Genomic DNA, 22,839 nt, shown 5'->3' with positions numbered 1-22,839 from the left:
TTACTACAAGCAACTCTATTCCTATAAAATGGACAACCTGGAAGAAATGGATAGATTCTTAGAAATGCACAACTTGCCAAGACTGAATCAGGAAGAAATAGAAAATATGAACAGACCAATCACAAGCACTGAAATTGAAACTGTGATTAAAAATCTTCCAACAAACAAAAGCCCAGGACCAGATGGCTTCATAGGTGAATTCTTTCAAACGTTTAGAGAAGAGCTAACACCTATCCTTCTCAAACTCTTCCAAAATATAGCAGATGGAGGAACACTCCGAAACTCATTCTATGAGGCCACCATCACCCTGATAGCAAAACCAGAAAAGGATGTCACAAAGATAGAAAAGTACAGAACAATATCACTGATGAACCTAGATGCAAAATTCCTCAACAAAATACTAGCAAACAGAACCGAACAGCACATCAAAAGGATCATACACCATGATCAAGTGGGGTTTATTCCAGGAATGCAAGGATTCTTCAATATATGCAAATCAATCAATGTGATACACCATATTAACAAATTGAAGGAGAAAAACAATATGGTCATCTCAATAGATGCAGAGAAAGCTTTCGACAAAATTCAACACCCATTTATGATAAAAACCCTGCAGAAAGTAGGCATAGAGGGAACTTTCCTCAACATAATAAAGGCCATATATGACAAACCCACAGCCAACATTATCCTCAATCATGAAAAACTGAAAGCATTTCCACTAAGATCAGGAACAAGACAAGGTTGCCCACTCTCACCACTATTATTCAACATACTTTTGGAAGTTTTAGCCACAGCAATCAGAGAAGAAAAGGAAATAAAAGAACCCAAATCGGAAAAGAAGTAAAGCTGTCACTGTTTGCAGATGACATGATACTATACATACAGAATCCTAAAGATGCTACCAGAAAACTACTAGAGCTAATCAATGAATTTGGTAAAGTAGCAGGATAAAAAATTAATGCACAGAAACCTCTGGCAGTCCTATACACTAATGATGAAAAATCTGAAAGTGAAATCAAGAAAACACTCCCATTTACCACTGCAACAAAAAGAATAAAATATCTAGGAATAAACCTACCTAAGGAGACAAAAGACCTGTATGCAGAAAATTATAAGACACTGATGAAAGAAATTAAAGATGATACAAATAGATGGAGAGATATACCATGTTCTTGGATTGGAACAATCAACATTGCGAAAATGACTCTACTACCCAAAGCAATCTACAGATTCAATGCAATCCCTATCAAACTACCACTGGCATTTTTCACAGAACTAGAACAAAAAATTTCACAATTTGTATGGAAACACAAAAGACCCTGAATAGCCAAAGCAATCTTGAGAACGAAAAGCAGAGCTGGAGGAATCAGGCTCCCTGACTTCAGACTATACTACAAAGCTACTGTAATCAAGAGAGTATGGTACTGGCACAAAAAGAGAAATATAGATCAATGGAATAGGATAGAAAGCCCAGAGATAAACCCATGCACATATTGTCACCTTATCTTTGATAAAGGAGGCAGGAATGTACATGGAGAAAGGACAGCCTCTTCAATAAGTGGTGCTGGGATAACTGGACAGGTACATGTAAAAGTATGAGATTAGATCACTCCCTAACACCAAAAATAAGCTCAAAATGGATTAAAGACCTAAATGTAAGGCCAGAAACTATCAAACTCTTAGAGGAAAACATAGGCAGAACACTCTATGACATAAATCACAGCAAGATCCTTTTTGACCCACCTCCTAGAGAAATGGAAATAAAAACAAAAATAAACAAATGGGACCTAATGAAACTTCAACGCTTTTGCACAGGAAAGGAGACCATAAACAAAACTGAAAGACAACCCTCAGAATGGGAGAAAATATTTTCAAATGAAGCAACTGACAAAGGATGAATCTCCAAAATTTACAAGCAGCTCATGCAGCTCAATAACAAAAAAACAGACAACCCAATCCAAAAATGGGCAGAAGACCTAAATAGACATTTCTCCAAAGAAGATATACAGACTGCCAACAAACACATGAAAGAATGTTCAACATCATTAATCATTAGAGAAATGCAAATCAAAACTACAATGAGATACCATCTCACACCAGTCAGAATGGCCATCATCAAAAAATCTAGAAACAATAAATGCTGGAGAGGGTGTGGAGAAAAGGGAACCCTCTTGCACTGCTGGTGGGAATGTGAATTGGTACAGCCACTGTGGAGAACAGTATGTAGGTTCCTTAAAAAACTACAAATAGAACTACCATATGACTTGCTTGCTTTTATTCTATCAGTCTTCTCAGAGTAGAAGCCAATGACCTACGTGATCTGGCAACTCTGACATCATCTCCCATTGCTCTCTCACTCTCTTGCTTTTACTTCAGTCACTGGCATCATTCTGATTCCTGAATATCAGTCACACTCCTACCTCAGGATCTTTGTAACTGTTGTACCCTCTATCTTTTTCAAGTAGTATGGAATATACTTATTTTAACTTCTTATATCTATGAATGCATTTATTACATTTATTTTCTGCCTCTCTCAAGCAATATCATCTCCATTAGTCCTTAAAAAGGAAAGAGTTAAAAAAAAATACTATGCACAGTGGAGACAACTTTGAAATTTAAGAATAAATTTAACAAAAAAATCGATAGGGCCTTCATAAAAAAGACTGAAATTTTAATGAAATCTGTAAAATATAGGATATATAAGCAATGTTTTTGGATGAGAAAAATCAATATTTTTAAAAATCAATACATTAAAAATTAATATATTAACAATACCTGACAATTTCTGACTTTCAAATAATTGGCTAAAATGATCTTTCAATATAGAGGGGAAAAATAAATGTCCATGAACATACAAGGAAAATATTGGAAATGCATTATAATTTAGTATATAATTCACAGTAACAGGGCCATTGAATATTTTTTCCAGTGATTCAATATGAAAAATGATTTTGCCAACCATGTCCATTAGCTTTCAAATCTGATTTATTTGTCAGCAACTCAATTATATATACTCACAAACATAATTATTAAAAGTTTTGCTAATCTATTTCTAGGCTTGTTTAAACCTCATAGTATATTTCTTCCTATTATAATTATACTGTGATGACTTAAATCTTAGGGACATAAGACTACCAGAAATGGTTTGTTTACATGTTCTAAAAATGAATAATAAAGCATTTAAAAAATAAGTCTGGTAATTTCTACTCAATATGTAGAATTAGTTTGCTTTCAATGTTTGTATTTATTTTTTCTAAGTATGATACCTGTGGGTCTAGTGCCTTCTGAGTTAATGTAACAAGAAAGGAACTCTGTCCATTCCCCTCTCATTGAATTTAGTCAGATGTTTTCCTTCAATTTCTCTAGCCCATTGATTCTTGTTATGTTCATGATAGCAACATTCTTAACATTTTTCTGATTGTGAAAATGATCCATATATATATTATGAAGACTCAAACAATACAGAGGAGAAGAAACACATACTCAAACACACACAAGTGCAGGATAGAAGAGAAAATTAAATTCATTCTTAATTTGAATACTGCACTTACTGAACACAAAACAATTCCAGTCTGGGAATATGTGAAATTTAGGTGTGGTAGCCTGGTCTAGCCAAATCCATCTTAACTAACCAACCTGTGTCGATGCACTGCCAACCTCTGGACCCTGAGCATATAGATATTTCCTTTCTGGATTGATAACATGAAACAGAAACCATCTGTCTTCCTCTTATCTCCTTTTCTTCTTCCTGGCAATTCCTCTGAATTTTCCACTCCTATCCCTTTGAAATGTCTACCTCCTGTATCTTCAACTACTTTCTTTCTTTTTTGTTTTCTTTCCCTTAGACAAAATTTAGGCTTATCCCTCCCATCTGAAAAAGTCATCTGTTTTCTCTACTTTTCCCTATATCCACTATAGAGTCTAAAAGCATTTCTACTATCTTATTTTCCATTTATTTCTCAATTACTTGCAATCTGTCTTGCTTTATCAACTCTCTGTGGAAGTGATTCTGGCATAGTTCACCAATGACCTCTGTATGTCCAAATTCAGTGGAAACAATTTAGCTTTTATTTATTGATCCTCCATGGCTCTCTGCTCCCTGATATCACATCCTTCTGGTTCTCATACTTTTGCAGATATTTGTCTCTTTCACAACTTATATTTCCCACATAAACCTTAAATGTCCTGTTGCATAGGATACATTATGTAGCAAATCCTTATTTGCTAAAATGAGATGGATAATCTAATCTTTTAAAATGTTTTCAATGATTACCCACATATACAAAATTCCCCAAACTCTACTTCCCACAGATATCTCTGTCCTCAGCTACAGATTCACAAACTCAGTTCCCTACTGGACGTTTCTATCTGGGTATGACAGTGGCATCCCAAATTCAACAGATTTAAAACAAAACTGATTTTACCTTAGGCATCTTCTTGTACGCTCCCTGTCTTAACTGGTAGTACCACAATCCACTTAGCCAGAAACCAGTTTTTCTCAAAATTTCTCTATCTTTCAGGGTTCGAATCAAGATGGCAGAGTAAGAGAACATGGAGCTCACCTCCCCCCATGAACACATCAAAGATACATCTACATTATGAATAATTCTCACTGAAAACTAACGGGAAACTGGTAGAAGAACTTCCGTACAACAAAGGCTGTAAGAAATATACACATGTAATTGAGTAGGAAGGGAAGAAAATTGATTGGGTTGGGATCTGTGCCCCTGGGAGGGGATCAGAGGAAAAGAGACATTACATGGGCAGATACCCTCCTTGGGAAGTGAGAAAGTTGAGCCACAGATTGGGAGCTCTAGTCCTAGGGTCCTACACAGGGGAGACAAGCCTCCTTGGCTGGTGGGAGGACACTGGGACAAATGGAAGAGTTGTGGGAAGCCTGGACTCCATTCATGAGGAGTCTGCACATGCTGGCTAGACCTTGAGGCAGGGCAGAGAGAGGTCTTCTCTACTGGCTGCCAGGTTTCCTGCAACCACCATGTCATGTGTTCCAGCCCAGACTGAATGAGTGCTGTGGCCCTACTCACTCATGTCACAGCATGGCACTGGATCTAGGGTGGCCACAACCCAGTAAAATACATGACCATGGGATGCAGAAGTGACTTGGTCCAGGGACAGCGACTGCATGGGGTGGTGGTGGCCATTGCTTGTGTTTGCTCAAGCAGTGCCTCAGAAGCAGCCCAGATCTCTGATGGTGGCTACTCCACCATAGCTTACCTTGTATACATGCCAAGAATCCATGCAGGCCCCACCTGCCCTGTGGAGCAGTTCCACAACAGGGCAGGGATGGCAGAGGCTGGGGCACTCAGAGGCTGTGGGGGACAAAGGGGGCTTGCATCCAAGGCTGCATTCGAGCAGAGCTGCAGGTTCTTGCACAGGCAGAGCACTGGTACTCTGTCTGCACATGGGCCCCACTTGCTTCAACACTCCCCCTCTCCAGGACAAGGGTCCTGGTACAGGGAGAAGGAAAAACACACACTTAAAGGGAACAGAGCAAGCTTGGGCCCAACCCACAGGACTTCTGCTCTAGCAACTTGGGATCAGACTCTGCCTCCAATAGGGTGGTGCTGGCCACTGAGCAGATGGGAAGACCTGAGTCATACCTGGTGCCAGCTCTAGCCTCTCCAGCTCCAGCCCCACTTCCCAAAAAGGTGATAGCTGCCAGCACTCCCTGAGAAAAGATGTTCCTAGAGTCCTCATCAAATCAGCTCTCCCACCAAAGGCACTGGGCACATTCAGCCTGCATAGGGATGCTCCCACATAAGATCACCTCTTCAAGACTGCAATACTTAACTGTTTCACCTAAATTCATAGAGGCAGAGAAAGTTAAGCAAAATGAAAAGGCAGAGGAACTAATCACATTTGAAAGAGCAAGAGAAAAACATCTGAAAAAATAAATAATGAAACAGAAATAAACAATTTACCAGATAAAGAATTCAAAGCATTGGTAATAAAAAAACATTAACTGGATTAGGGAAAAGAATTGATATAAACATTGAACACTTTAATGAGGAACTAGAAAATAAAAAAGACCTAATCAGAAATGAAGAATTAAGTAGCTGAAATAAAAAACACACTAGAAGGAATGAACAGCAGACTAAGTGATACAGAAGAATGCATAAGTCATCTGGAGGATAGAATAATGGAAATCACCCAATCAGTACAGCAAAAAGAGAAATAAATTTTAAGAAATAAAAGCAATTTAGAGATCTCTGGGATAACATTAATCATACCAATATTTACAACTCAAAATTCACACTCAACATTCTCCCAGAAGAAGAGAGAGAAGGGGAATGAAAATGTATTTGAGTAAAGTATAGCCGAACACTTCCCAAACCTGAAGAAGGAAACAGATACTCAGATACAGGAATCATAGAGGGTCCCAAACAAGAGGAACCCAGGCAGACCCACATCAAAACACATCATAAGTAAAATAGCAAACGTTAAAGAGAATTTTAAAGGCAGCAAGACAAAAACAAAGAGTCATATACAAGGAAATCCCCATAAGGCTATCAGTTGATTTCTCTGCAGAAACTTGGCAGGAAAGAAGGGAGTGGCATGATATATTCAGAGTGATAAAAGGGAAAAACATGCAATCTAGGATGCTCTACCCAGCAAGATTATTATTTAGAATGGAAGGAGAGATAACGAACTTCTCAGAAAAAGAAAAACAAAAGAGTTCATCAATACTAAACCTACCCTAAAGGAAAGGTTAATGCATCTTCTCTAAGTGGAAAAGAAGCAAGAACCTATAGGAAATGGAAAATCCCACTAGGAAAGGCAAATATATAGTCATGACTGAGGATCAACCACTTAAATAAGCCAGTATGAAGATTAAAAGTTAAGGGATAAAAATGAAGATGTAAAATATGAGATCAAAAACACAAAATGTGGGGGAGATGAGTAAAAAATGTGATCTTCCTGAATGTGCTTGAACTTATGAGACTAACAGTTTAAAACAAGTAAATATAGGTCAACATATATGAACCCTAAGGTAAACGCAAGTCAAAAACCTACAATAGAATCACAAAAACTAAAAAGAGAGGAACACAATCATACTAGTAGAACCACAAGGGAAGAAACAGAAAGAATAAATAAACAGAGAACAACAAAAACAACTGGAAAGTAATAAAATGGCATTAAGTACATACCTATCAATAATTACTTTACATGTCAATGATTAAATGCTCAAATCAAAAGACATGTGGTGGTGGATTGAATAAAAAACAAGATCCACATATAAGCTTCCTGAAAGATATTAACTTCAGAGCTAAAGACACACACAGACTGAAAATGGAGGAATAGAAAAAGATATATCATGCAAACAGAAATAAGAAGAAAGGGGAGGTACAAGACTCATATCAGACAAAACAGACTTTAACACAAAGGCTATAAAAAAAGATGAAGAAGTGCATTATATAACGATAAAGTGATCAATATAAGAAGAGGATATAACATTTGTAAACATATATGCACCCAGTACAGAAGCACCTAAATATATAAAGGAGATATGAACAGACATAAAAGGAGAAATATACAATAATACAATAATAGTGTGGGACTTTAACACCCTAGTTACATCAATGGACAGATAATTCAGACAGAACATCAATAATGAAAGAGTGGTCTTAAATGCACAATAAATATCTACAGGACATTCCATCCAAAACAAGCAGAATACACATTCTTTTCAAGTGTACTTGGATTGTTGTACAGGACAGATCACACGCTATGCCACAAAACAAATCTCAACAAATTTAAGAAGACAAATTATTTCAAGCATTTTTCTGATCACAATGGTATGAAACTAGAAATCAATTACAGGAAGAAAAATGGAAAAAGAACAAACACGTGGAGACTAAACATGATACTAAAAAACCACAGGGTCAACAGTAAAATCAAAGAGGAAATCAGAAAATACCTCAAGACAAATGAAAATGGAAACACAACACTCTAAAATCTATAGGATGCAGCAGAAGCAGTTTTAAAAGGAAAGTTCATAGTGATACAGGGATTCCTCAACAAACAAGAAAAATCTCAAATAAGTACTCTAACCTACCTCTTGAAAGAATTAGAAAAAGAAGAACAAACAAAGCTCAACTTCAGCAGAAGAAAGGAAACAATAAAGATCAGAGAGGAAATAAATGAAATGGAGATTTTTAAAAAACAGAAAAGATCAATGAAATCAAGAGCTGATTTTTTTGTAAACGTAAACAAAAGTGATAATCCTTTGGCCAGGCTCACCAAGAAGAAAAGAGAGAGGACCCAAATAACAAAATAAGAAAGGAAAAAGAAGAAATAACAACCGATACCACAGAGATACAAAAAAAATCATAAGAGATTACTACAAACAGTTATACGCCAACAAATTGGACAACCTAGAAGAAATTAAGAAATTTCTAGAAACATACAACTGGCTAAAACTGAGTCAAGAAGAAACAGACAATTTGAACAGACTGATCACTATTAGTGAAATTAAATTTGTAATTAAAAGAAAAAAAGACTCAGCAAGCAAAAGTCCAGGACTGGATGGCTTCACTGGGTAATCCTCCCAAACATATAAAGAAGTAATACCTATTCTTCTCAAAATACTCCCCCAAATTGAAGAGGATGGAATAATACCAAATTCATTCTCTGAGTCCAGTACTACCCTGATAACAAACCCAGAAAAAGACACTACAAAACAAAATCACAGGCCAATATCTTAGATGAATATAGATGCAAAACTCCTCAACAAAAAGAATCCAACAATATATAAAAAGGATCATACATCACGATCAAGTTGGTTTTGTTCCAAGAACGCAAGAATGGTTCAATATTCACAAATCAATCAATGTGATACACCACATTAACAAAAGCAGGATAAAAATCACATGATCATCTCAGTAGAGGCAGAAAAAGCATTTTACAAAATTCAACATCCATTCATGATAAAAACTCTTATCAAAGTGGGAACAGAAGGAACATAGCTCAACATAATAAAGGCCATTTATAACAAGCCCTCAGCTAACATCATACTCAACAGTGAAAAGCTGAAAGTGTTTCCTCTAAATTCAGGAACATGACAAGGAGGTCCACTCTCACCACTTCCATTTAACATAGGATTGAAAGTCCTATCCACAACAATAAGACAAGAGAAAGAAATAAAAGACATCCAAATTGGAAGGAAAGAAGGAAAACCATTACTATTTGCAGATGTCATGATACTTTATATAGAGAACTCTAGGGGACTTCCCTGGTGACACAGTGGTTAAGAATCCACCTGCCGGTGAGGGGACAAAGGCTCGAGCCCTGGTCTGGGAAGATCCCTCATGCTGCGGAGCAACTGGGTCTGTGTGCCACAACTGCTGAGCCTGTGCTCTAGAGCCCATGACCCGCAGCTGCTGAGCCCGTGTGCCACAACTACTGAAGCCCGTGTGCCTACAGCCTGTGGTCCACAACAAGAGAAGCCACTGCAATGAGAAGCCCACACATTGCAATGAGGAGTAGCCCCTGCTCACCACAACTAGAGAAAGCCCACGTGTAGCAACGAAGACCCAACGCAGGCAAAAAATAAATAAAAATAAATTTAAAAATAATAAATAAATATGAAACTGGAAAAAAAGAGAAAACTCTAAAGCCTCCAACAAAAAGCTATTAGAACCAATAAATTAATTCAGTAAAGTTGTATGATACAAGATTAATATACAGAATTTATGACTTTTCTATACACTAACAGTGAAATACAGAAAGAGAAAGTGAAAAAACAATCCCGTTTGAAACTGCAACAAAAAGAATAAAATACCTAGGAATAAATGTAATCAAGGAGGTGAAAAGCCTATACTCTGAAAACAATAAAACATTGATGAATAACACTGAAGATGATAAAAAGAAATGGAAAGATATTCCATGCTCTTGGATTGGAAGAATTAATATTAAAATGGCCATACTTCCCAAAGCAGTCTACAGATTTAATGCAATCCCTATCAAAATACCCATGACATTATAATAACAGAACTAGAACAAATAATCGTAAAATTCATATGGCACCACAAAAGACCCCAAATTGCCAAAGCAATCCTGAGAAAATGAACAAAGCCAGAGGCATCACATTTCCAGATGTCAGACTATATGACAATGCTACAGTAATCAAAACAGCATGGTATTGGCACAAAAACAGACAAATAGATCAATGAAACAGAATAGAGAGCCAAGAAATAGCCCATGCACCCTATGGTCAATTAATCAATGATAAATGAGGCAAGAATATGCAATGGAGAAAAGACAGTCTCTTTAATAAGTGGCACTGGGAAAACTGGACAGTTATGTGTAAAACAATGAGATTAGAACATTTCCTCACACCATATACAAAAATAAACGCAAAATGGAGTAAAGACTTCTTACATGAAACCATAAAAATCCTAGACGAGGACACAGGAAAGACATTCTTTGACATAAATTATAGCAATATTTTTTTTGGATCTGTCTCCTAAGGAAAAAGAAATAAAAGCAAAAATAAACAAATGGGACCTAATTAAACTTAAATGCTTTTGCACAGCAAAGGAAACAAATGACAATATGAAAAGACAACTTCCAGAATGGGAGAAAATATTTGCAAATGATATGACCAACAAGGGGTTAATATCCAAAATATATAAACAGCTCAAACAACTCAATGTGAAAAAAAGAAACAATCCAATCATAAAATTGGGCAATGACCTGGATAGACATTTTTCCAAAAAAGACATACTAATGATTAACAGGCACATGAAAAGTTGCTCAATATCAGTAATTATTAGAGAAATGCAAACCAAAACAACAATTAGATATCACCTCACACCTGTCATAATGGCTATCATCAAAAAGTCTACAAAGAACAAGTGTTGACAAGGATGTGGAAAAAAGGCAACCCTTGTACACTGTTAGTGAAAATGTAAATAGGTGCAGCCAATATGGAAAACAGTATGGAGGTTTCTCAAAAAGACAAATATAGAACTGATCCAACAATTTCACTCCTTGGTATATATACAGAAAAAAATTAAAACACTTATTCGAAAATATACATGCACTCTAACGTTCATTTCAGCACTATTTACAATAGCTGAGATACAGAAGCAACCCAAGTATCCATAAATAGACAAATGGATTAAGAAGATGTGGTGCATATGTGTGTATATATGAAATTTTGCCATTTGCAGCAATGTGGGTGGACCTAGAGAATATTATGCTTAATGAAATGTCAGACAGAGAAAGACACAATACTGTATGATAACACTTATATGTGGAATCTAAAAATAATACGAGGGATGTGTATAGCCAAACAGAAGGAGTCACGAATATAGAAGACAAACTTGTGGTTATCAGTGGGGAGAGGGAAGGGGCAAGGGGAAAGCTAGAGGTATGGGATTAAAAGATGCAAACTACTATGTATAAAACAGATAAGCAACAAACATACATTGTATAGCACAGAGAATTATAGCCATTATCTTATAATAACTTTTAATGGGGTACAATCTGTTAAAATACTGAATCACTATGCTGTATTCTTGAAACTATTATAATATTGTAAATCAACCATACTGCAATGAAAAAATAAAAAGATGTACCAATGACATAGATAAAAAATCTCTTTCACTAACTCACTTCTAATCAATGCTCTATGTGTATAGATCTTACACCCCAGATATTTCTCAAATAATTTTCCTCTTTTCTTCCTTAGTACCACTAACGTACTGCTTTCTATACACAGTCATAAAGATGTAACCAAAATACAATTCAAACCACATTAGTCAACTGTTGAAATCTTTCAGTCCCTTATTAACACATTCAGGATAAAGCCCAACCTCTTAGAGTGCACACATGGCCCCTCTGCCTCTGTCATCCTCTCTCCCATCACTTCCCAACACTGTGTTTATCATAATCCAGTTGCTAGCAAACTCCCCATTCACTATGCTATTTGTCATTTCTGCTCCTTGTTTAATTTCATCCCTTTGTTCTGGAATCCTTTCCTGTTGTGAGCTCCCATATCTGCTCTTTACCTGGGTAATTCCTATGTAAGACTTAGCTCAGGCCTTACTCCCAAAGTCTTTCTAAGTCTTCTTGCTATTCTTTTTTCACCCCATTGTGTTAAATACTCTTTCTATGGACTTCCCAATGCCTCTCTCTATCATCAACCTCACACAGTATGTTACAATTAGCTTTGTAGGTTCATGTATTGCCTTCCCAGCAGACTAACAGCCCAATGGGGGCAAAGGCTGTGTACAAGTTGGCACCTGTATAACCCCAGTTCTTAGCACAGTAGTTGGCATGTGATTGGATTCAATACATATTTTTACTGGACAAATGCATTGTATCTTTTACTAGAATTCTTGAATAGTCTCTTAGAGAGTGCCAACTAAATGGAAAATAGCACAGGCATTTTGGCCAAAGACATATTGTTTGTTCTATTTTTCTGATTTTCATCTAATTTTAATTATATTAAGATTCAAGAACATTTGAAAATGCATCTTGAAAACAAATTAACAGTACACTGAATACCTACTTGTTAAACGTTTCGATGACAGTTGTAATTTTTTCTCCATTTCTCTGGTACACATCCAAAGAGGAGGTTACAATCATTGTTCTATTTAACCATGTTTACACATTTCCATTCCTTTACTCTGCAGAGGTTTTCAACAAACTTAAAATGTTCTTGGACACAAGAACAAATATGATACAATCTACCGCAAAATTAGACATGAGCTAAACATGATCTAATAATACCCATTATGTGTTTATTTTACATTTTAATATTTATTTGCGCTCTGCTAGACCTGAGCCAAGTCTTAAATGATTGGCTTTAGTACACTGAGACATGACTGAGTTTCATACAGGTAAGAAAAAAATAAAAACCAATGGAGAGATATCAACTACACCACATATGTGTTTTAAAATAATTGTAGAATAAGAACATATTTTAGATGATTTAAAGAAAGCATTTTATATGAATCATATCATTCACTGCATAAAAATATGATTTTTAATACTTATTTGATATTCCTAATAACTCTGAATACCGCACAGTAGAAAATTAACTCCTTACTTTCACATACCAGAGGGTGATAACATCCTGCTTTTCAGACGAAGAAAACTAGTGCATGTAATCCTCTGCTGCTCTCTTAGATCTGTGATGTCATGACTTGTGACTGCTAGAAGCCCTGGCTAGAGGTGCCATTTCACCTTCAGTTCCATGTATCCGCAAAAGATTTTGTGTTAACATCTAAGGATTTTAGGATTACTAGGTAAACAGTTTCCTGCCACATTCTTTCTTCTTGATTTTTTAAAATCTATTTCAATCATATACTTTTTAAAAAACAGATTTATTTAGATATAATTCACATACAATAACATTTACCCTTTCAAAATGTACTGTTCAGTATTTTTTGGTATATTCAGAGAGTTGTGCAACAATCACCACCAAGCAAATAATGAGCCCAAAACACACAATAGTCTGGCTGTCATCCCAGACCATCCCTACTCTTATGTTCCTGGCCTGCTCACTCTTAAATTCCATCTCCATCTGTTTCCTGACTTTTTGATCCTTTTTCTCATGTAACGCTTGCTTCTGCCCTGGAGATTTGGCATTTATATTTTGTCTGTGGTTTCTGACAGTCTTCAAGAACTTTGGCATAGAGCTGCTCACCAGCTCTCTCATTTTGGTTACCTCCCGGGGTGCTCCTGTCTTAGCTGTTCTTTAAAAATCTATGCATGGTTATAGCCCACCCCAACACTCCAGCCAGTTAACTATTTCCTGTAAGAGGGTCATGCAAACATTTTGCTTCCAATTTTTGTTTCTTGGGACTCTGTCTTCAATGAACCTCTAACAACAGGAATGAGCCCAGAATATCTTGATATACATCGCTTGTGAAACAAGAGGTGAAGAAAAAGTAGAGATCTTGTTGAGGAGAAATTTAGGGCATCCCCAGGAATTGGGAATTGCTTCTAGGCCAGGTACATAAAGATATGAGGTATATATAGCCCAGGGAGGTGCAGATGAGTTGCCTGTGGCTCCTGAGTCTAGATCATCCCTGAAGGCTTTGCACAGATATACACGGGTGATTCTCAGCACAGAATGAACCATGTCTCAGAGTTCATGTTGGGAGTGGGAGAGTATGTGAGGGAGCATTTATGGCTGTCACTTTGATAGGGACATTACTGTCATGGAAAGGACAGGGACCAGAGATGTTGAACTTCCTGCAGGACATAGGGCAGCCCTGCACAAAGAGTATTTGTTAGTGTCCTGCATGACTTGGAATGCCTAATGGGAGACATGAAAAAATAGGTGTCATCAAGTGTTGAATGAGTCTGAATGGGTGAAGACTACTGACCTATCCCATCAGCTCTCTACATGTATGCTGCCTTTGGTCTTACACCCTGCCCTAACCAGTGACGTGGGCCACAAACCCTGCCCTGCCCTCCTGGGGCTGCCCTGAACACCAACCTGACCTCTGACAAGGAGATCTTTCTTTTCCTTTTCCTCAGAATAAGCTGGTTATGAGGCCCAGGAAGAGCTATGGTTGGACAGCTCCAGCCCTGGGAAAGGGTTTCAGAGCCAGAATAAGAGCATGGACTCTGCAACCCAGACCGTGTAGATTTGAACTACAGCTTTGCAACTTACTATCAGTTAAGACCTTGAGGAAAACACCAAACTTTCTCTTGCCTCAGTTTCTCCCTCTGTAAAAATGGGGTAATATTGGTCCCTGTCCTAGAGGTTTGTTGTAGGATTAAATGTGTCAATAAGTATAAAGTGCCTGTGAGAGGATCTGGTATAGAGTAAATAATATGTTAGCTATTATTATCAAGAAGCCTACATCACTGATGACTTATACCGGCATAGGAAGGTCAAATGCCACATCAATCAAGATATGTGACCTTGAGCATTTCACTTTATCCATCTGACTTTGTGTTCCTTACTGTAAAATGAGATGAATAATTCCTGCCCCTATTTGTCCCACAATGACTTAAAGGTTATCTTGCAAAGGCTCAGGGCACACAGCAGCAAGAACCACATAATGCAGGCAGGAACTCACAGGTGAGTGCCAGCACAAGCAAGAGACCCCTGCTTTTACAATTTCCTGGAGAGATGTGTTTGGGGCATAGGGCTGGGTGCTGGCAGAGGTACTTTTCCTCCTGCTGTTTTCTTTCTTTTTTTCTTTTTTGCGGTACGCGGGTCTCTCACTGTTGTGGCCTCTCCCGTTGCGGAGCACAGGCTCCGGACGCGCAGGCTCAGCGGCCATGGCTCACGGGCCCAGCCGCTCTGGGGCATGTGGGATTTTCCCGGACCGGGGCACAAACCCGTGTTCCCTGCATCATCGGCAGGCGGACTCTCAACCACTGCGCCACCAGGGAAGCCCCTGTTTTCTGTTTTTAATGGGGAGTGCGTACCAGTGATATGCCTTTGGGGAACAGATGCTTTGAGCTTTCGTGTCAGTTTTTTAAAGATGTACTGGAAAAAGCCAGGTTTCTAGCACCTGGAGACGGTGAAGGAAGTGGCCTGGCCACCCACAGAGACAGGTCCACAGTCAAGAACCAGCACTCCTGTTTTTCAGTACAAGAGTAAAAGATAAAATGTAAGTAAACAGATTTTTAGAATTGTTAAGCACTATGTAAATTATTCTACTTATGAATACCAAAAAGTCATGGCAAAAGATTACAATGAAGAATACCATATGCAGACTATATAGTGCCCATGATATTATGTTCTTAATCCTAAATATATAACTTTGTTTAAATAATAAGCGTTTCTGATTTTAAAATGACCTTTACTTATGACTGATAGCTCACAACTGGGAAAAGGGACCCCAAGGATTGTGGGGGAGAAAAGCAAAAGATTGTTTTAATTAATGTAATTCTTGTTTCTAACACTAATAGCAAGATTTTAAAGTCACTAATTTTTATAACTTTTATAATACATTCAGTTATTTGTAAATTCACTAGAATAAAATTCACATGTGTAATTCATATGCGATGCTGGAACTCGCAATGGAAATTTAATTTGCATGGCCACATTTCGGAGAGGAAACTGAAAATAACTTGCCCCAAATCCAACAGGTGATATGTGACAGAGCTAGGACTCACATCTGCATCTGCAACACTGTAAACCAATAATTTCCAGTACCAGACAGAAATGGAAAATATTTAGCTTGCTTCAATATGTAAAGTGATACTGCCCGCTGGCCAGGGCTGGCCTCAAGGGCCTCAGAGAAAGTGCAGTTGCTTGGAGTGCCACATGGTAACCTAACCCATTAACAAGATGTTAAATACTAGCCGCAGTCCAGAAAGCTTCCTCATGCCCCTTTCAAGCAAACCCCCACTCCACTCATTATAGGCAACAACTGTTCTGATTTTTTTCTTACCATAGAAATTTTTGCCTGTTTATAGATGCTATAAACGGAATCAGTATGTACTCTAGGTGTGCAGCTTTTTTCGCTCAGCAGAATAATTATGAGACTAGTCCATGCTGTTGTATATACCAGTAGTTCATTCATTTTATTGCTATGAAGTTTTCCATTTATGAATATATTACAATTTCTTTATTCATTATCCTTTTTTTTCTGACCCAGATCCTTTTACTTATTTATTTTTAAACATTTTTTATTGAAGTATAGTTGATTTATTTTTTGTTTCGGGTGTACAAAATAGTGATTTGATATTTTTATAGATTATACTCCATTTAAAGTTACTATAAAATATTGGCCATATTCCCTGTGCTGTACATTATATCCTTGTAGCTTATTTATTTTATATTTAGTGGTTTGTACCTTTTTTTTTTTTTTTTTTTTTTTTGCGGTACGCGGGCCTCTCACTGTTGTGGCCTCTCCCGTTGCGGAGCACAGGCTCCGGACGCGCAGGCTCAGCGGCCATGGCTCACGGGCCCAGCCGCTCCGCGGCATGTGGGATCTTCCCGGACCGGGGCACGAACCTGTGTCCCCTGCATCGGCAGGCGGACTCTCAACCACTGCGCCACCAGGGAAGCCCGGTTTGTACCTCTTAATCCCCTTCCCCATCGTGCCCCTCACCTACCCATCTCCCCACTGGTAACCACTAGTTTGTTCTCTGTAACTGTGAATCTGTTTTTGTTCTGTTATATTCATTCTTTTGTTTTAGATTCAACATATAAGTTAAAATATGCACTATTTGTCTCTCTCTGACTTACTTCACTAAGCATAACACCTTCCAGATCCATCTATGTTATTGCAATGCAAATGGAAAAACTTCATTCCTTTTATGGCTGAGTAATATTTCATTGTTTATATGTATATATATACCACAACTCCTTCTTCCTTTTTTTTTTTCAGTTGCATCGCGTGGCTTGTGGGATCCTAGTTCCCAGATCAGGGGGTCAAACCTGGGCCACCACAGTGAGAGCACTGAGTCCCAACCACTGGACCGCCAGGGAGCTCCCTATACCACATCTTCTTTATTCATTCCTCTGTTGATGGAAACTTAGGTTGCTTCCATATCTTGGCAATTGTAAATAATGCTGCTATGAACATTAGTGTTACTGTTTTTGTTTCCTTTGAATACAATATCCAGAAGTGGTATTGCTGGATCATATGGTAGTTATGTTTTTAATTTTTTGAGGAAATTCCATACTGTTTTCCATAGTGGCTCTACCAATTTACATTCCCACCAATAGTTCGCAAGTGTTCTCTTTTCTCTATATCCTTGCCAACACTTGTTATTTGTAGACATTTTGATGATAGCCATTCTGACGGGTGTGAGGTGATATTGTGGTTTTGACTTACATTTCTCTGATTATTAGTGATGATGACCATCTTTTCATGTGCCTGTTGGCTATCTGTGTGTCTTTTTTGGAAAAATGTCTCTTCAGGTTTTCTGCTCAGTTTTTGGTCAGGTTTTTGTTTGTTTTTTGATATTGTGTTGTATGAGCCTTTATATATTTTAGATATTAACACCCTAGCAGATATATCATTTGCAAACATCTTCTCCCATTCAGTAGGTTGTCTTTTCATTTTGTTGATGGTTTCCTCTGATGTGCAAAAGCTTTTAAGTTTGATTTGGTCCCATTTGTTTATTTTTGCTTTTGATTCCCTTGCCTGAGGAGACAGATCCAAAAAATATTGCTAGAATTTCTGTCAAAGAAAGTACTGTCTATGTTTTCTTCTTGGAGTTTTTTGGTTTCTGGTCTCAAATTTAGGTCTTCAATCCATTTTGAGTTTATGTTTGTATATATTGTAAGAAAAAGTTCTAATTTCATTCTTTTACATGTAGCTGTCCAATTTTCCCAACACTACATATTGAAGAGACTATCTTTTCCTCATTGAATATTTTTGCCTCCTTTGTCATAGATTAATTGACCACATGAGCATAGGTTTATTTCTGGGCTCTCTGTTTTGTTCTATTGATCTATATGTCTGTTTTTCTGCAAATGCCATGCTGTTTTGATTACTGTAGCTTTGTAGTATGTCAGAAGTCAGGGAGCATGATACCTCTGGCTTTGTCCCTTTTTCTCAAGATTGCTTTGGTTATTTAGGGTTCTTTGTGGTTCCAAAAAGTTTAGAATACTTTTTATAGTTCTGTGAATAATGTCATGGGTATTTTGATAGGGTTTGCGTTAAATCTATAGATTCCTTTGAGAAGTATGGCCATTTTAATAATATTAATTCTTCCAATCCAAGAGCACGGAATATCTTTCCATTTCTTTTTATCATCTTCAGTTTGCTTCATAAATGTTTTATAGTTTTCAGAGTACAGGCCTTTCACCTCCTTGGTTAAGTTTATTCCTAGGTGTTTTATTCTTTTTGATGCAATTTTAATATTAAAATTTTAATATTTCATTATTAGTGTATAGAAAAGCAGTGGATTTCTGTAATTAATCTTGTATGCTGCAACTTTACTGAATTCATTTATTAGTTCTAATAGTTTTTTGTGTGTGTGTGGAGACGTTAGGGTTTTTTACATGTAGTGTTATGTCATCTATAAATAGTGAAAGTTTTACTTTTTCCACTCCAACTTGGATACCTTTTATTTCTTTTCCTTGTCTTATTGTTGTGGATAGACTTACAATAACATGTTAAATAGAAACAGCAAGAATGTGGATCCTTGTCTTGTTCCTGATTTTAGAGGAAAAGCTTTTAGTTTTCACTAGTGAGTATGATGTTAGCAGTGGGTTTGTCATAGATGGCCTTTTTTATGTTGAGATGTGTTCCCTCTATGCCCACTTTGATGAGAGTTTTTGTCATGAATGGATGCTGAATTTTGTAAAATGCTTTTTCTGCATCTACTGAGATGATCATGTGATTTTTATCCTGCTTTTGTTAATGTGGTGTATCACATTGATTGATTGGTGAATACTGAACCATGCTTGCTTCCCTGGAATAAATTTCACTTGATAGTAATGTATGATCCTTTTATAAAATATAGCTGAATTCAGTTTGCTAATATTTTGTGGAGGATTTTTGCATCTATATTCATTAGAGATATTGGCCTGTAATTTTCTTGTTTTGAAGTGTCTTTGTCTGGTTTTGGTATCAGGGTAATGGTGGCCTCATATAATGAGTTTTCGAATGTTCCCTCCTTTTGAAATTTTTGGAATAGTTTGAGACAGATAGGTATTAACACTTCTTTATGTTTGGTAGAATTCCCCTCTGAAGTGGTCTGGTCCTAAGCTTTTGTTTTGGGGGAGTTTTATGATTGCTGATTCAATTTTAATTCTAATAATCTGTCTGTTCAAATTATCTATTTCTTCTTGATTCAGTCTTGGAAGATTGTATGTTTCTAGGAATATATCCATTTCTTCTAGGTTGTCCAATTTTTTGGCATATTATTCTCTTATGATTGCTTTTATTTCTGTGATATCAATTGTAATTTCTCCTCTTTCATTTCTTACTTTGTTTATTTGGGCCTGTTCTTTTCTTAATGAGTGTAACTAAAGGCTTATCAATTTTATTTATCTTTTCAAAACACAGCTCTTGGTTTCATTGATCTTTTCTATTTTTTTGTTTCTATTATATTTATTTATGTTCTGACTTTTATTATTTCCTTCCTTCTGCTGACTTTAGGATTTATTTTTCTTATTTTTGTAATTGCTTTAGATGGTAGGTTAGGTTATTTATTTGAGATTTTTGTTGTTTCTTGAGGAAGGCCTGTATTGCTATAAACTTCTGTTTCTATAGAAAAATCAGCTGATACCCTTATATGTAACTCTTTTTCTCTTGTTGCCTTAAATTTCTCTCTTTATATCTAACTTTCACCATTTTAATTATGACATGTCTTGGTGTGGGTCTATTGGGGTTCATCTTGTTTGGGACTCTGTGCTTCTTATTCCCAGATGTCTCTTACCTTCTCCAGCTTAGGGAATTTTTCAGTCATAATTTTTTCAAACAAATTTTCTACCCCTTTCTCTCTCTCTTCTCCTTCTGGGAACTTTGTAATGCAAATATTAGTATGCTTGATGTTATGTTAGAAGTCCATTAAACTATCCTCATATTTTAAAATTTATTTATTTATTTATTTATTTTTGGCTGTGTTGGGTCTTCGCTTCTGTGCATGGGCTTTCTCTAGTTGCGGCAAGCGGGGGCCACTCTTCATCACGGTGTGCGAGCCTCTCACTGTCGCGTTCTCTCTTGTTGCTGAGCACAAGCTCCAGATGTGCAGGCTCAGTAGTTGTGGCTCACGGGTCTAGTTGCTCCGCAGCATGTGGGATCTTCCCAGCCCAGGGCTCGAACCCGTGTCCCCTGCATTGGCAGGCAGATTCTCAACCACTGCGCCACCAGGGAAGCCCTATCCTCATATTTTAAAATGTGCATTCCTTTTTGGTATTCTGATTGGGTAATTTCCATTATTCTGTCTTCCAGATTACTTATGTATCACTGAATCTGCTAATTCCTTCTAGTGTACTTTTCATTTCTGTTATTATTATTATTATTTTTTTTAGCTCTGATTGGTTCTTCTTTACATTTTCTTGTTCTTTGTTGAAATTTTCACTATGGTCATCTTTTCCCAAGTTCAGTTAGCATTCTTATTACTATTGCTTTGAACACTTTATCAAGTAAATTATTTGTGTCTGTGTCATTAGGGTTTTTTCAGAGATTTTTTTCCCCTTTTTTCTTTTGAAACATATTTGTCTTTTCATTTTGTTTAACTTTCTCTGTCTTTGTAGATTAGATGAAACAGTTACCTATCCCAGTATTAAAGGCATGTCCTGTGTGGGAGCATCCCTATGCAGTTTGTGTGTGCCCACTGGCTTTGGTGGGAGAGCTGGATCTGAAGTGAGCACAGGCTATGTCTTCTGCAGGGGTACAGTGGCAACCAATGCATTGGTGGGATGTAGGGCTGGAGTGGGAGGATCTAGAGCTAGAGCCAAGTATGAGTCAGGGCTCCTCCTATGCTCAATGGCAGTCACCACCTTATCAGGGGTAAGGGTAGGACCCAAGGGGTGGGCAGGAGCTGTGAGGGAGTTGGGTCTCTCATGGGTGTGATGGCAGTCTCCATCTTGGTTGGGGGTGTCACCAAGGCCCAAGGACTTGGGGCTGTACTTCTGTGCTTGTTTGACATTTTCCCCCAGTGTGCGTGCCCTAGTTTTAGGCTTGGGTGGGGCCAGAGAGGTTGGGGCCATACTACTGAGTAGGTTTCATTCCCTCCCAAGTGTAAACATGGATGTTTGTGCCAGAAATGCTGGTCTTCTCCCTGGAGCTGGTTTTACGTCCTCCTAAATGTGTGCACACATGCATATATCTGCAACGGCTGCCTCTGTCCTGGTCAAAGGCAGTGCCAGGGCCCAAGCCAGCTATGTTGCCTCTTAGTGTGCACATCCTCATTTGCAATGGCTGCCTCTGTCTTAGTTTGGAGCAGCATCAGAGCAAAAGGGGCCCGAGCAGGAGCCCAGTGAGAGCTGGGGGGTATGCTAGTGGTGGTTCTGGCAAGCCAGCCAGAACACCAGGCAGTTTTCAATTGGTTGTCGCCATGCTGTGACTGGGAGTAAGCAAGTTTGTGTGTATACTCTTGAAGGGCAGAGTCTCAGTTTCTTACAGCCCTCTGGTAAGCTTCACTGATTTTCTTTTTTTTTTAATTTATTTATTATTAGTTGGCTGCATTGGGTCTTCATTGCTGTGCACGAGCTTTCTCTCGTTGCGGTGAGTGGGAGCTACTCTTCATTGTGGTGCACGTGCTTCTCATTGTGGTGGCTTCTCTTGTTGTGGAGCACAGGCTGTAGGTGCATGGGCTTCAGTTGTTGTGGTGCACACGCTTAGTTGTTCTGCAGCATGTGAGATCTTCCCAGACCAGGGCTCAAACCCATGTCCACTGCACTGGCAGGCAGATACTTAACCACTGCACCACCAGGGAAGTCCCAAGCCTCAGTGATTTTCAAACCAGCTAAGAGGGCTCATCTTCCTAATGTCAGACCCCAGGGCTGGGGTGCCTATTATGTGACTTGAACACCTCACTCCCCAGAGGGACTCCCCACGCCTGTGATATCCCCCTATCTTCTGGGTCCCCAGCTAGGGGTGTGGGTCCAGACTGGAGCGCTCCTCTTCCCTACCTACCAGACTCCATGTGGATCTTTCTTTATAGCCTTGGTGGTATAAGAGATGTTCTGCTAGTCTTCAGGTCAATTTCAGAGAGAGTTGTTCCCTATGCAGTTGTAGTTTTGATGTACATGTTCATGATGAGGGAAGGTGAGCTCAATGTCCTCCAACTCCACCATCTGGATCCCACCTTCTTTATCCATTGTCCTCGATGGAATCATGAGCTATTTCCAGGCTTTGGCTATTACAAATAAAGACTGCTATGAATATTTTTATACAAGTGTTTTTGTGAACATGTGTTTTTATTTCTCTT

Source organism: Leucopleurus acutus (genome assembly GCF_964270905.1).
Source record: "Leucopleurus acutus genome assembly, chromosome: 5".
NCBI classification, from domain to species: Eukaryota; Metazoa; Chordata; class Mammalia; order Artiodactyla; family Delphinidae; genus Leucopleurus; species Leucopleurus acutus.
The sequence above is the reverse complement of the archived record's forward strand: the minus strand, read 5'-3'. Positions refer to the sequence as shown.